The sequence below is a fragment of the Cornus florida genome, unplaced genomic scaffold (genome assembly GCF_030987335.1).
Source record: "Cornus florida cultivar Cherokee Brave unplaced genomic scaffold, ASM3098733v1 CherokeeBrave_3.0.0_Hap2_Chr09, whole genome shotgun sequence".
Taxonomy (NCBI): domain Eukaryota; kingdom Viridiplantae; phylum Streptophyta; class Magnoliopsida; order Cornales; family Cornaceae; genus Cornus; species Cornus florida.
Window position 1 is genome coordinate 71,931,449 of NW_026775579.1, and position 11,960 is coordinate 71,943,408.

Consider the following 11,960-nt stretch of genomic DNA (forward strand, 5'->3'; position numbering starts at 1 on the left):
TTCAAAAATTATTTGATTCGGAGTTTAGACGAAGAAGATATGAAATTTTAAAGTTTCATAAAATTAGACTTTTCGGGTTTCAAATCTGTGCAAGGCCTGCACAGATTTTTGGATTTCAAATGGGATTTTAAGGGCTTAAACAACATTTTTTGGAAAAAAGTTGTGAAGAATCTCCCCCCCTCCCCCCCCAAATCATGTTTTCTATATGACCATGTCAAGAGATGTTTTTATTTTTCTAGTGAAATACCCGAAATGCCCCTAAGATCAGAACTTTAAAAAAAAAAAACTAAAAAAATGGGAACGCATCAGATTTTTCAAATCCGCGAACTGTTTTCGGCATCAAAACGATTTTTTTTGTATAAACACAAAGAATAAATCCCCCTTAAAATCACATTTTCTATGTGACCATGTCAAGGCTGGAATTTATTTTTCAAAGCAAAAGTCCCAAAATGCCCTTAGATTAGATTTTGCAAAAAGAAATGAAAAATGAGTCCAAAGGATGCTCATTTCATTAAATGAGGTGTTGTGTGCCAAAGTGAACGTGCACGCAAACGAAATATGAGTATTAAGATGCGTTAAGATGGTCCACGACCTCAAAATACACCTGATGCAAAATACGACCTATCTGAATCTCTAAAATGAGGAAAATCACCTTTTAAAAGAAAAACATGAACCCTACGACACATATTTCATGCAAATGTAATGTTGTGTGAAAAGTGAGCATACACGCAAGTGTAATATACATATTTACATGTGTTTTAATGGCCTTTGACCTCAATACAAGTCATTTGCAAAAATTCACATGTTAAACCTCAAACTTACCTAAAAATGACTTTTAAAATAAAACTTGAGACTAGAAATTATTAAATGGTGTCAAAAGACCGTTTGGCCCTTGGCCACACTTCATACATAAATAAATGGACCTTATAAATGTGCCTTAGCATATTTCCCACACCCCATGCAAATATAGTCAAGCTAAAGCATACAATTTTTTCATTTTTCCTTAATAGCACATAAATGTAAAAGTACCTAGAGTGCAAATAAAAGTCACTTGGCCCATAGCCTCATTACATACATGTCAAATAAATTTCAAAAGGTGCACTTATGTGTACATTACATATTTAGAACAAAATATACGTGTTTTGACATACAAGACCAAAACTAAGGCATTTCATGCTAACAAGTGCATGAACAAAGTACTACAAAATATTCCAAGTAACTAAATTGATCTAGAGATGTGATGCATTCCAAAATAGCGTCTCCTTACCTAAAACAAATCGCATTTAGCGGGGTGAGTAACTTGCATTACTCGTAGGGAATGAGCATGCATAGACCTAAAGTTTTACAAGTTTTGTAAATTGATATGAATTGATCTATGTGGTTCATGCTACCAAACATCTATGTCAAAAGTAAAATTAAAGGAGCATCCTAAGCTACCTTAAAGTATTTCTAGCACAAACAACAATATTTATACAATTAAACAACATAAGGATATACAATACAATGCACCAAGATATAGATTCTCAAAGTTATAAACTTGTAATCTAAAATATGAAAACAACTAAGATAATTCAAGCCACCTAACGTCTATGTTCCAAAGTGAACCAAGGGATCACCTCAACTACTTAAGCGGTTGAAATGAAATACAAAATACACAAGTCAGTAAAACAATTTTAGAACTTTAAATGCTAAAATTACAAGTCACAATTAAGCATTGGTTGTCAACTTGGAATTTAATGCGAAATCAAATAGTGGAATATCTTAGACATCAAATCCCAGAAGAGAATCAAGACGTAGCAGTTGATCGGGCTACTAACCCCAGGGAACAACCCAAGTGCACACTAGACGTCAATAGTTACTTTGGGCTACTAACCCCCGGGGACAACCCAAGCGCGCACTATATTTGTAGAAGGAACTCTTATCCCCCGTACGAGGACTTTGCCCTAGCCATGTCAAATTGTGTGATGTCCCAAATGTTTCCAAAATAAGTCCAAAATTATGATCTAAACATGTAATCAACATTAAATACATACTTAAATCATTAATGCGACAAAAATATAAATTAATTAAATAAAATAATTAATTTCTCTAGATTTTAAATCAACTTCAAATGATTCCTATTCAATATATGTTAAAGAAAAACTCAAGGTCATTACATATATCAAGTTAAAAACTTACTTAAATCAATAGAACCATTAAATAGATTTTAATTAATTCATTTAATTAAAATCTCTAGATTTTAAAACTCATCCAAATATTCTCAAATTAATATATGTTAATGAACCAAACATGGCCTAATTTAATATCATGTCACAATTTAATATCATGTCACAAGTTGATTCAACACTAGATACAACTATGTGAATTAAATTTCATTCAAAGAAAATAATTAACTAAAAGTTTCAAAACGCAATAAAATATTCTCAATTTAAAATATGTTAAAGACCATACCATACTCATTACATATATCAAGTCAAATGTCGATTTAAATGTATGTAACACTAGAATAGAAATTAATTAAACTAACTAATTAATTTCTCTAGAATTTAAATCAATTTCAAATGTCTCCAAATAATTATATGTCAATGGTACTATCATTGTAATCACATATATCAACTCAAAAACTTAACTAAGTGGAACAATTAAATATAAATTAATTAATTTTAAATAATTAAATCTCTATATTCTAAAACAACTCCAAATGACTTTATACTAATACAAGTTATAGATCAAGTCATGGCCTTCATGAATATCATGTCATAGCTTAATTTCATGCAAGGTACAACAACCTACTAATTTAAAAATTAAGTAAAAGACATGTAAACAATTTATAGTCAGCTATAAAAATAATCAAAACGCTTAGATTATAAACCTAAATCACCCCCTACCTCACAAGAGGATTGTTCCTCTTGAATCCAAATCAAACAAAGGAATTTTTGAATTTCCTTCAAGGGTTATATAAAGGAATGTGAGGCAAGTGTTTTGTGTTCCAAGTTTTTAAGTCTAAAGTGAGTGAAAGGAGATCAAAATCAAAGTTTTAAGCTTAGGTTAATGGTTTCCTTCACTGGTAGCTAGGTTTAATGTGAGGAAGAATAAGTGATTAAAAATGATGTAAAATGAAATAATAAAACACTTTAGTGTATTCCTACACTTACTTGGTCAGTGGAAGTCAAACACACCTAATCTTGCACCATCCTCTCACACACACAAAAGTTAGACTTTAATTAGAAGCCTACACTTGTCAACAATTCAAGCCAACAAGTGCACCAATGCTAGACCAATATGTGGGTGAATCTCCACCCTCCACATGTCATCATCCAAGGTTTCCAAGTGTGAGCCAATAAGATACTTACAAGTGGCCCAATGAGAGTGCGACACTTGTCACACTTTTCCGGTAATTACAAAAAGGTCCTTTTTGAAAATATCTTCCAAAATAAATTGCAAAAAGGTCCCTAAGAAATAAAATAATTACTTTCCATAATTATGAAAAAAACTCCAAAAATAAATAATGTTTCTGAAGAAACTATGCATCCATGCCGTTTACGTAAAAGTAAGCAACTAGCATGGTTTTCTAGAAAAGTAAAAATACACAAGGCATGTAATTTAAATATCATAAATGCATGCAAAATCGGAACCAAATCTGAGCACAAAAAGTGAGGTTGCACAAAGAAAACCGAATCCAGGAAAAAGACGAAAAATAAAAAGTGTTGAAAAAATAAAATGTGAAAATGATGCGGTCCTCACAAAGAAGTTGTCAATCAAAAGGAAAGATTCTTGTGTAATACCCCTAATTTTAAAAGGATAGTCTCGGCATTATATTTTATGATTTTATTGCATTTTTAAATTCATTATTTATTATTTAGCTATTTGTTTAATTGAATTATTTGTTTTCATTTAAATTATATGCTCATGTGAAAATTGAACTAATTGTTTTATTTGCATAAATTGATTAATTGATTTTAAGTGTTTAGTAGTAATTCATTGTTTAAATTAAATACTTATTTTATTTTACGGAGTTGGGCTTGGATAGTATGGATTACGTGGATAAGAGATTAAACGGGTATAGTATTACCCGTGGATGGTTATACATATATATATTGGTATATATGTATATGTGGTTTGTTTAATTATTAATTAATATTAATGATTAAATTGGTATCATTATTCATTATATATGTATTATATAGTTTTAGGGTTTTATATATATTTATGAAATCACGTTGTGGGATAGCCGACTTATATACATATTTTTATTTTATATTAGATTTTCTTTTCTTTTTCTTTTCCGTCTTCTCATATAATTGGAATTAGGGTTTTTATAAAACTATATATATGCATAATGTTGTCTGCCTTAGGGTTCATAAAACCCTATTCACGCCACCTCATAGAAAATAGTGGTAGTAGAGAATTGAGAGAAAGAACTGTGAGGAGAGAAGGGAGAACCAAGGGAAAAAAGAACGGGGTCTGCTTGTGGGTTAGAACCAGAGCAATAGGAGGCTTGACGGTAATCAGAAATCGCCAGAAAATTTAAGAAGACGATGTTGAGATTTTAATCCGAAATCTCAAAGGCAAGTTCTATATCTTACTCATTCCTTTAGACTTGTATTCTGTGCATGCCTAGATAATCTCCAGGATTTAATCGGACATTAAAACTGATCTTGTATGCATATTAATTCAGAGTTTTAACTATATTATATGCTGTTAATTGAAATTGATTTATCTTATCAATTGTTTCATCTTTTGGTTTTTAATTGTTGTTAATGATGCATAATGAGTTTTTATGAGTTTCTGGAATAAATTTGGGACATAGATTAAACTCCTATGAACCTAAACAAAGAGTTACAGAGGTGTTTTAACATCGCCGGAGGCAAGGAGGATGATGGGGTTTAGGTTACGGCTATCTGGGATAGAGAGAGCCGGCTCTCCAAAGGAGGGAGCCGGCTCCAGGAGAGAGAGAGAGCCGGCTCTCCAAAGGAGGGAGTCGGCTCTAGAAGAGAGAGAGAGCCGGCTCTCCATGAGGGAGAGCCGGCTCCACAAGGAGTAGAGCCGGTTCCCCATGGGGGGGAGCTGGCTCCACAAGAGGGAGAGCCGGCTCCCTCTTTAGGGGAGGCGGCTCCCTTGTTGAAATACACCAGCAGGTGTACTATTTTTGGTATTTTTAGAAACTTTAGGGGCTAAAATATGGAATTCTGGACTTTAATGGGGGGTTTTAAATTATTTAAATTGACATGTTAAAATCCTAGAATAGTTAGTATATGCTAACCATTGAGAGTCCCTTAGTATATAAGGCCGTCTTGTAGTCCTGTGAGAGTCCCTTAGTGTGGATATATATATTATAGACTAGTTAGTTATTGTTGAGTTGTTTAGGATGTACCTGTGTAACGGGTCTCTATTTGGATTATAGTTAGAGTAGAACTTGTTTGTGGGCCTGACCCACTATTATTTTTTCAGGTGTTCGACAATTCCAGGCTTAGAACTTGTTCGTGCCGAGCAATGACAGTCATTCACTCTTCTGACGACGTAGGACTATTCTTGTGCTTTAGTTTTGGATTTCCTTTTAGTTCACTTTATTTTCCAGTTGGGATTTGATTAGGGGTCCACTAGATGGATTCCCGAGTTATAATAATATTGGAGGTTTTAGAAATATGAGATTATTTTATTATTACTTTAAGGATTTATTATTTAGATTTCTTTCAGCTTATTTAATCTTATTTCTTTAAATTCTTCTTGTATTCTATGCTTGTTTATATACTTAATTGTTTGGTATCCCTCAGATCTATGCTCGGACTTGATCACCCGTGGCTCTAAAATTGAGGAGTATCATAATTGGTATCAAAGCACTCCAGGTTCAGTGTCTCTAGGGTTATTTCATAATAAGACTTCCGCGTAGCGTATTCTCTTGTGTAGAGCTTAGGTTTAGGATTCGTTGTATTCCTTTATGGTCCGTTTACATCATACTAATGTCTGTTTTTTTGTGTTAACAGAATGGTTAACGCTAGAAGAGGACAGAACATACAAGGGAACATGCAGCAAATAAGAGGGGCACGTAGGCAGCAATATCTTCTACAGCGTCAACAAATGGAGGAAGAGTAGCAATTGCTTGGATTTCAGGACAATGGTGGTCAGTTACATGTAGAACAGGAGAAAGTTCAGTAGACTCAGGATTAGAAAGAGATCCAGAGTATCCTCCTCATCTCAATGACCTTATTGCTCGGGCTATAGATATAGGTGTAACAGCTACACTTTAAAATCAACCACAGGTTCAATAGGCACCTATACCAGCACCAGTGGTTCAGACTGATCCTTGGGAAAAGTTTAGGAGTTCTTTCACAAAAGGGAGCCCACCTGAGTTTTCAGGCTCCACCAATGCGAAAGTAGCTCACCAGTGGAAGAAGGACGTCAAGCGACATCTTCGAATGGTTCAGTGCATGGAGGTTCAGAAGCAGATGTTTGCTACATTTAAGCTTGTCGGAGATGCACTCTAGTGGTGGGAGTCAGTTACCACCGCAACAGAAAGCTGCATTGACCTATGATCAGTTCAGTGCTTGCTTCGATGAGAAGTACTTTTCATATGGAGTTAGGTCAACTATGAAGACAGAGTTCCTTAATCTAAATCAGGGGAACTTGACCGTGGTAGAGTATGAGCAGTAGTTCATGCACTTGTCTCTTTTTGCTCCAGAGGAGGTAAAATAGAGAGAGAGAAGAAACATAATAGTTTCGTTAAGGGACTTATGTGGTCTATTAAGCGAGCTATTATAGGTAGTCCAGCATATACTACTTATGCTCAGGTGGTAAATACCGGTTTACAGCAGTATCAGTTGACCGTGGATTTCAGACAGGCTAGGGGTGAAAAGTGGCGTGACATAGACTCTGCTAATCAGTCAGTTTAAAAAGGGAATGGCAATGGATACCGACATAATGATAAGGGCAGATTCTAGGGATAGTAGTCTTGGATGAAGTACAAGGGTGGTTCAAAAACTCACAAGAATGGGGCACCTAATTAAAGGCAGCAGGATAGGGGACCACAGGCAAGACAGGGTCAGCCATAGGCTAACCGACAGAGGAGGCCATTTGGCATTTTTCAAGGTAGTTACTACACTTGTGGAGAGTTTAGTCATACTTTCAGACAATGTCCTAAAGCAAGACAGGGACAGGGATATCATGTGCAGCAGGGACAGAGGACACCATTACCTTTACCCGCTCCACAGATCCCACGGATTCAGGGATAGATATATCAGGCTTTACCAGCATCGCTACAGCCTCAGGGACAAGCATCGCAGCAGTTGCATTACAGCAGGGTGTTCAACCCCATGCCACATGATGTTTAGGTACCTCAGGCTGTTGAGGGTATGTTTCCTATTCATAATACACAGGGTCGTATTTTATTTGATACAGGATGCTACAAATTCATTTGTATCTAATCATTTGTTGCATTATCTGGGATAACGACGAGGGTATGCGATAGAGCTCATGGTATTTCTACACCTTTAGGCGATACTGCCATTTTATATGAGAGTAATGGGCCTGTGACACTAGATATTGGTAGACTCAGATTTCTAGCCAATCTATTGGTCCTGAGTATGCACACTTATAACGTGATACTTGAGATGTATTGGTTATCTCACTACCATGCCTAAGTTAATTGTTATGATTGGTCTATTATTTTCACCATACCTGATCAGGATATGTACGTCGTCGCTATGCCACGTTCTAACGGGGTTACTAACACTTATTTGTTCTATGTGGAGGAGGAAACGGAGGAGAATATTACTGTGTCATTGGATAGCGTACCAATTGTACAGGAATTTTTGGATTTTTTTCAAGAGATTCCAGGGTTGCCATCTAGTCGAGAGATAGATTTTGTGATTAACTTAGTTGTAGGTACTACACCTTTTACTAGAGCACCATATAGGATGGAACCAGTGGAGATTGCTAGAGCTAAGGGATCAGATTCAGCAATTGCTCAGTCAGGGTTTTATTCGTATGAGAACTTCACTTTGGGGAGCACCAGTTTTGTTTGTGAAGAAGAATGATGGTTCACTTCACTTGTGTATAGATTATAGGGAGTTGAACAAGGTTACTATTCAGAATAAGTACCCTTTACCCAAGATCGATGATCTTTTTGATCAGTTGAAAGGAGTTACATACTTCTCTAAGATTGATCTGCATTCTGGATATCATCAACTTCGGGTTAGGAGCAGGATGTTCCTAGGACAACGTTTCTCACTAGATATGGTTCTTATGAGTTTCGTGTCATGCTTTTTGGATTGACTAACGCACCAATAGTTTTCATGGATTTAAGGAATAGAGTCTTCAGGGCTTACTTAGATTAATTTGTCATCGTCTTCATTGATGATATTTTGATTTATTCTAAGTCGGAGGACAATCATGTCAGACATCTTCACACAGTGTTGCAAACGTTTCGTGAACACCAGTTATATGCCAAGTTCGAGAAATGTGAATTTTGGCAGCGGGAAATGAAGTTTTTGGGTCACGTAGTGTTAGAAAGGGGAATAGCGGTAGATCCAATCAAGGTTTCAGCAGTGGTAGAGTGGGGACAACCTACTTCACCTACAGAGATTCGAAGTTTTCTCGGATTGGCAGGATACTATCGTAGATTCATTCAGGGGTTCTTGAAGATAGCAGGACCACTCACTCACTTAACTAAGAAGGGGGTACAGTTCTTGTAGGATGAACATTGTCAGAAAGCTTTTGATGAGCTAAAGAGCAAGTTGACTTCTACACCGGTTCTGTCTACTCCACAGAGCGGGATAGAGTATCTTGTCTACACAGATACTTCTTTGCAAGGTCTTGGGTGTGTTTTGATGCGGGAAGAATGACCAATTTCGTATGGATCTCATAAACTTAAGCCTCATGAGCTTAATTATCCAACATATGATTTGGAGTTAGCAGCTGTGGTTTTTACTTTACGCATTTGGAGGCATTATCTATTGGGAGAGTCCTTCAGATTATTTAGTGATCACAAGAGTCTGCAATATTTATTCACTCAGCAGGAGCTGAATATGAGACAACGCCAATGGTTAGAGTTTATGAAAAACTATCATTTCTCCATACAGTATCATCTAGGGAAAGCGAATGTGGTGGCAGATGCACTAAGTCGTCGACCCTATACGAGTCTTTTTGCTTTATTTACCACTGAGTGGAATACTTTAAAGACCATTGACGAGTTGTTTGATGCTTTTATGGCTTGCATGATAGTTACACCTTATATCATTCACAAGGTCTTGAAGGCACAACTCATGGATCAGCAGTGCATTAAAAAAGTTGCGGAAATAACTTCTGGGGAAGTTCTATTTTACTATGTTGGGACTGATGGGGGTTTAAAGTACAAATGGCGTCTAGTCGTACCTTCTACTGACGATTTGAGAAAGGATGTGATGACTGAGACTCATCATTCTGAGTTTTCTATTCATCCAAGAGAAGACAAAATGTTTCAGGATATAAAGTGGCAGTTTTGGTGGGCAATGAAAAAGGACATTGCTAGTTTTGTCTCTTGGTGTAGTACTTGTTACATTGTTAAGATTGATCATCAGAGGCTGCTAGGAGCTCTACAGCCACTACCTATACCAGAGTGGAAGTAGGAAAGCATTTATATGGATTTTGTGGAGGGATTGCCTAATTCATTCAAGGATCACAATTCCATATGGGTCATCGTTGATAGGTTGACTAAATCAGCTCATTTCTTGCCTATTTGCATAGACTTCACTTCGGAGCAGTTGGCGAGACTTTACCTTATAAAGATTGTGAAGTTATATGGCATTCTGTTATCTATTATATCGGACAAGGATTCGAGCTTTGTGTCAGGATTTTGGAAGAAATTTTAGCAGGCTTTGGGTATAGAGTTGCATCTTAGCACTGCTTATCATCCTCAGACAGATGGACAGACCGAGAGGGTTAATCAGATCATGGAAGATATGCTTCGTTCTTATGTTCTTGATTTTAAGGGTCACTGGGAGAATTATTTGCCACTTGTGGAGTTCACGTATAATAATAGCTTTTAGAAGACTATTGGTATGGCACCATTTGAGGCATTGTATGGTCGACTATGTCGATCTCTTGTTTGTTAGATGGAGGTTGGAGAGAGCAGATTTTTAGCTCCTGAGTTCATTAAAGATACTTCTGAGAAGATTGCTCTTATCAAAAATTGCATGTGCACTGCCCAGAATAGGCAGAAGAGTTATGCAGATCGTCATACTCGTGCATTGGAGTTTCAGGTTGGGGATCAGGTTCTCCTCAAAGTGTCTCCGATGAAAGGAGTAATGCGCTTTAGGAAGAAAGGGAAGTTATTACCGTAGTTTGTCAGTCCATTCATGATTACGGATCGAGTTGGAGGTGTAGCTTATCGGTTGGCATTTCCAGATCATTTGGATCGTGTGCATAATGTGTTCCATGTTTCCATGTTGCGGAAATTTCTGTGAGATGAGGATCGGTATCAGCATATCGATCTTGGTGAGATTGAGTTGCAGCTAGATGCAATATATATAGGGCCACCGTGTCGTATTGTCAAGCATCGGGATCAAATTCTTCGTAATAAGGTTATACCTTTAGTGCATGTTTAGTGGAGTCACCATAATGAAGCTTAGTCTACTTAGGAACTGGAGGATGTCATTAGCTCACAGTTTTCTGAAATAATGAAAGAATGTAAGAGCGAATTTCGAGGACGGAATTCCTTTTGTTAGGGGGAAAGAATGTAATACCCTTAATTTTAAAAGTATAGTCTCGGTATTTTATTTTATGGTTTTATTGCATTTTTAAATTCATTATTTATTATTTGGCTATTTGTTTAATTGAATTATTTGTTTTCATTTAAATTATATGCTTCTGTGGAAATTGAACTAATTGTTTTACTTGCATAAATTGATTAATTGATTTTAAGTGTTTAGTAGTAATTCATTATTTAAATTAAATGTTTATTTTATTTTACGGAGTTAGGCTTAGATAGTATGGATTACGTGAATAGGAGATTAAACGGGTATAGTATTACCCATAGATGGTTATACATATATATATGGGTATATATGTATATGTGGTTTGTCTAATTATTAATTAGTATTAATGATTAAATTGGTATCATTATTCATTATATATGTATTATATAGTTTTAGGGTTTTATATATATTTATGAAATCACGTTGTGGGATAGCTGACTACATATATTTATTTTATATTAGATTTTCTTTTCTTTTTCTTTTCCGTCTCCTCATATAATTGGAATTAGGGTTTTTATAAACCTATATATATGCATTGTGTTGTCTGCCTTAAGGTTCATAAAACCCTATTTACGCCACCTTATAGAAGAGAGTGGTAGTAGAGAATTGAGAGAGAGAACTGTAAGTAGAGAAGGGAGAACCAAGGGAAAAAGGAACGGGGTCTGCTTGTGGGTTAGAACCAAAGCAGTAGGAGGCTTGACGGTAATCAGAAGTCGCCGAAAAATTTAGGAAGACAACGTTGAGATTTTAATCCGAAATCTTAAAGGCAAGTTCTATATCTTACTCCTTCCCTTAGACTTATGTTCTATGCATGCCTAGATAATCTCCAAGATTTAATCGAACATTAAAACTGATCTTGTATGCATATTAATTCAGAGTTTTAACTGTATTGTATGTTGTTAATTGAAATTGATTTATCTTATCAATTGTTTCATCTTTTGGTTTTCAATTGTTGTTAATGATGCATACTGAGTTTTTATGAGTTTCTGGAATAAATTCGGGACATAGATTGAACTCCTAGGAACCTAAACAAACAGTTACAAAGGTGTTTTAACATCGCCGGAGGCAAGGAGGATAATGGGGTTCAGGTTACGACTCTATAGGATAGAGAGAGCCGGCTCTCCAAAAGAGGGAGCCGGCTCCAGGAGAGAGAGAGAGAGAGAAAGAGAGCTGGCTCTCTATGAGGGAGAACCGGGTCCACAATGAGTAGAGCCAGCTCCCTCTTTAGGG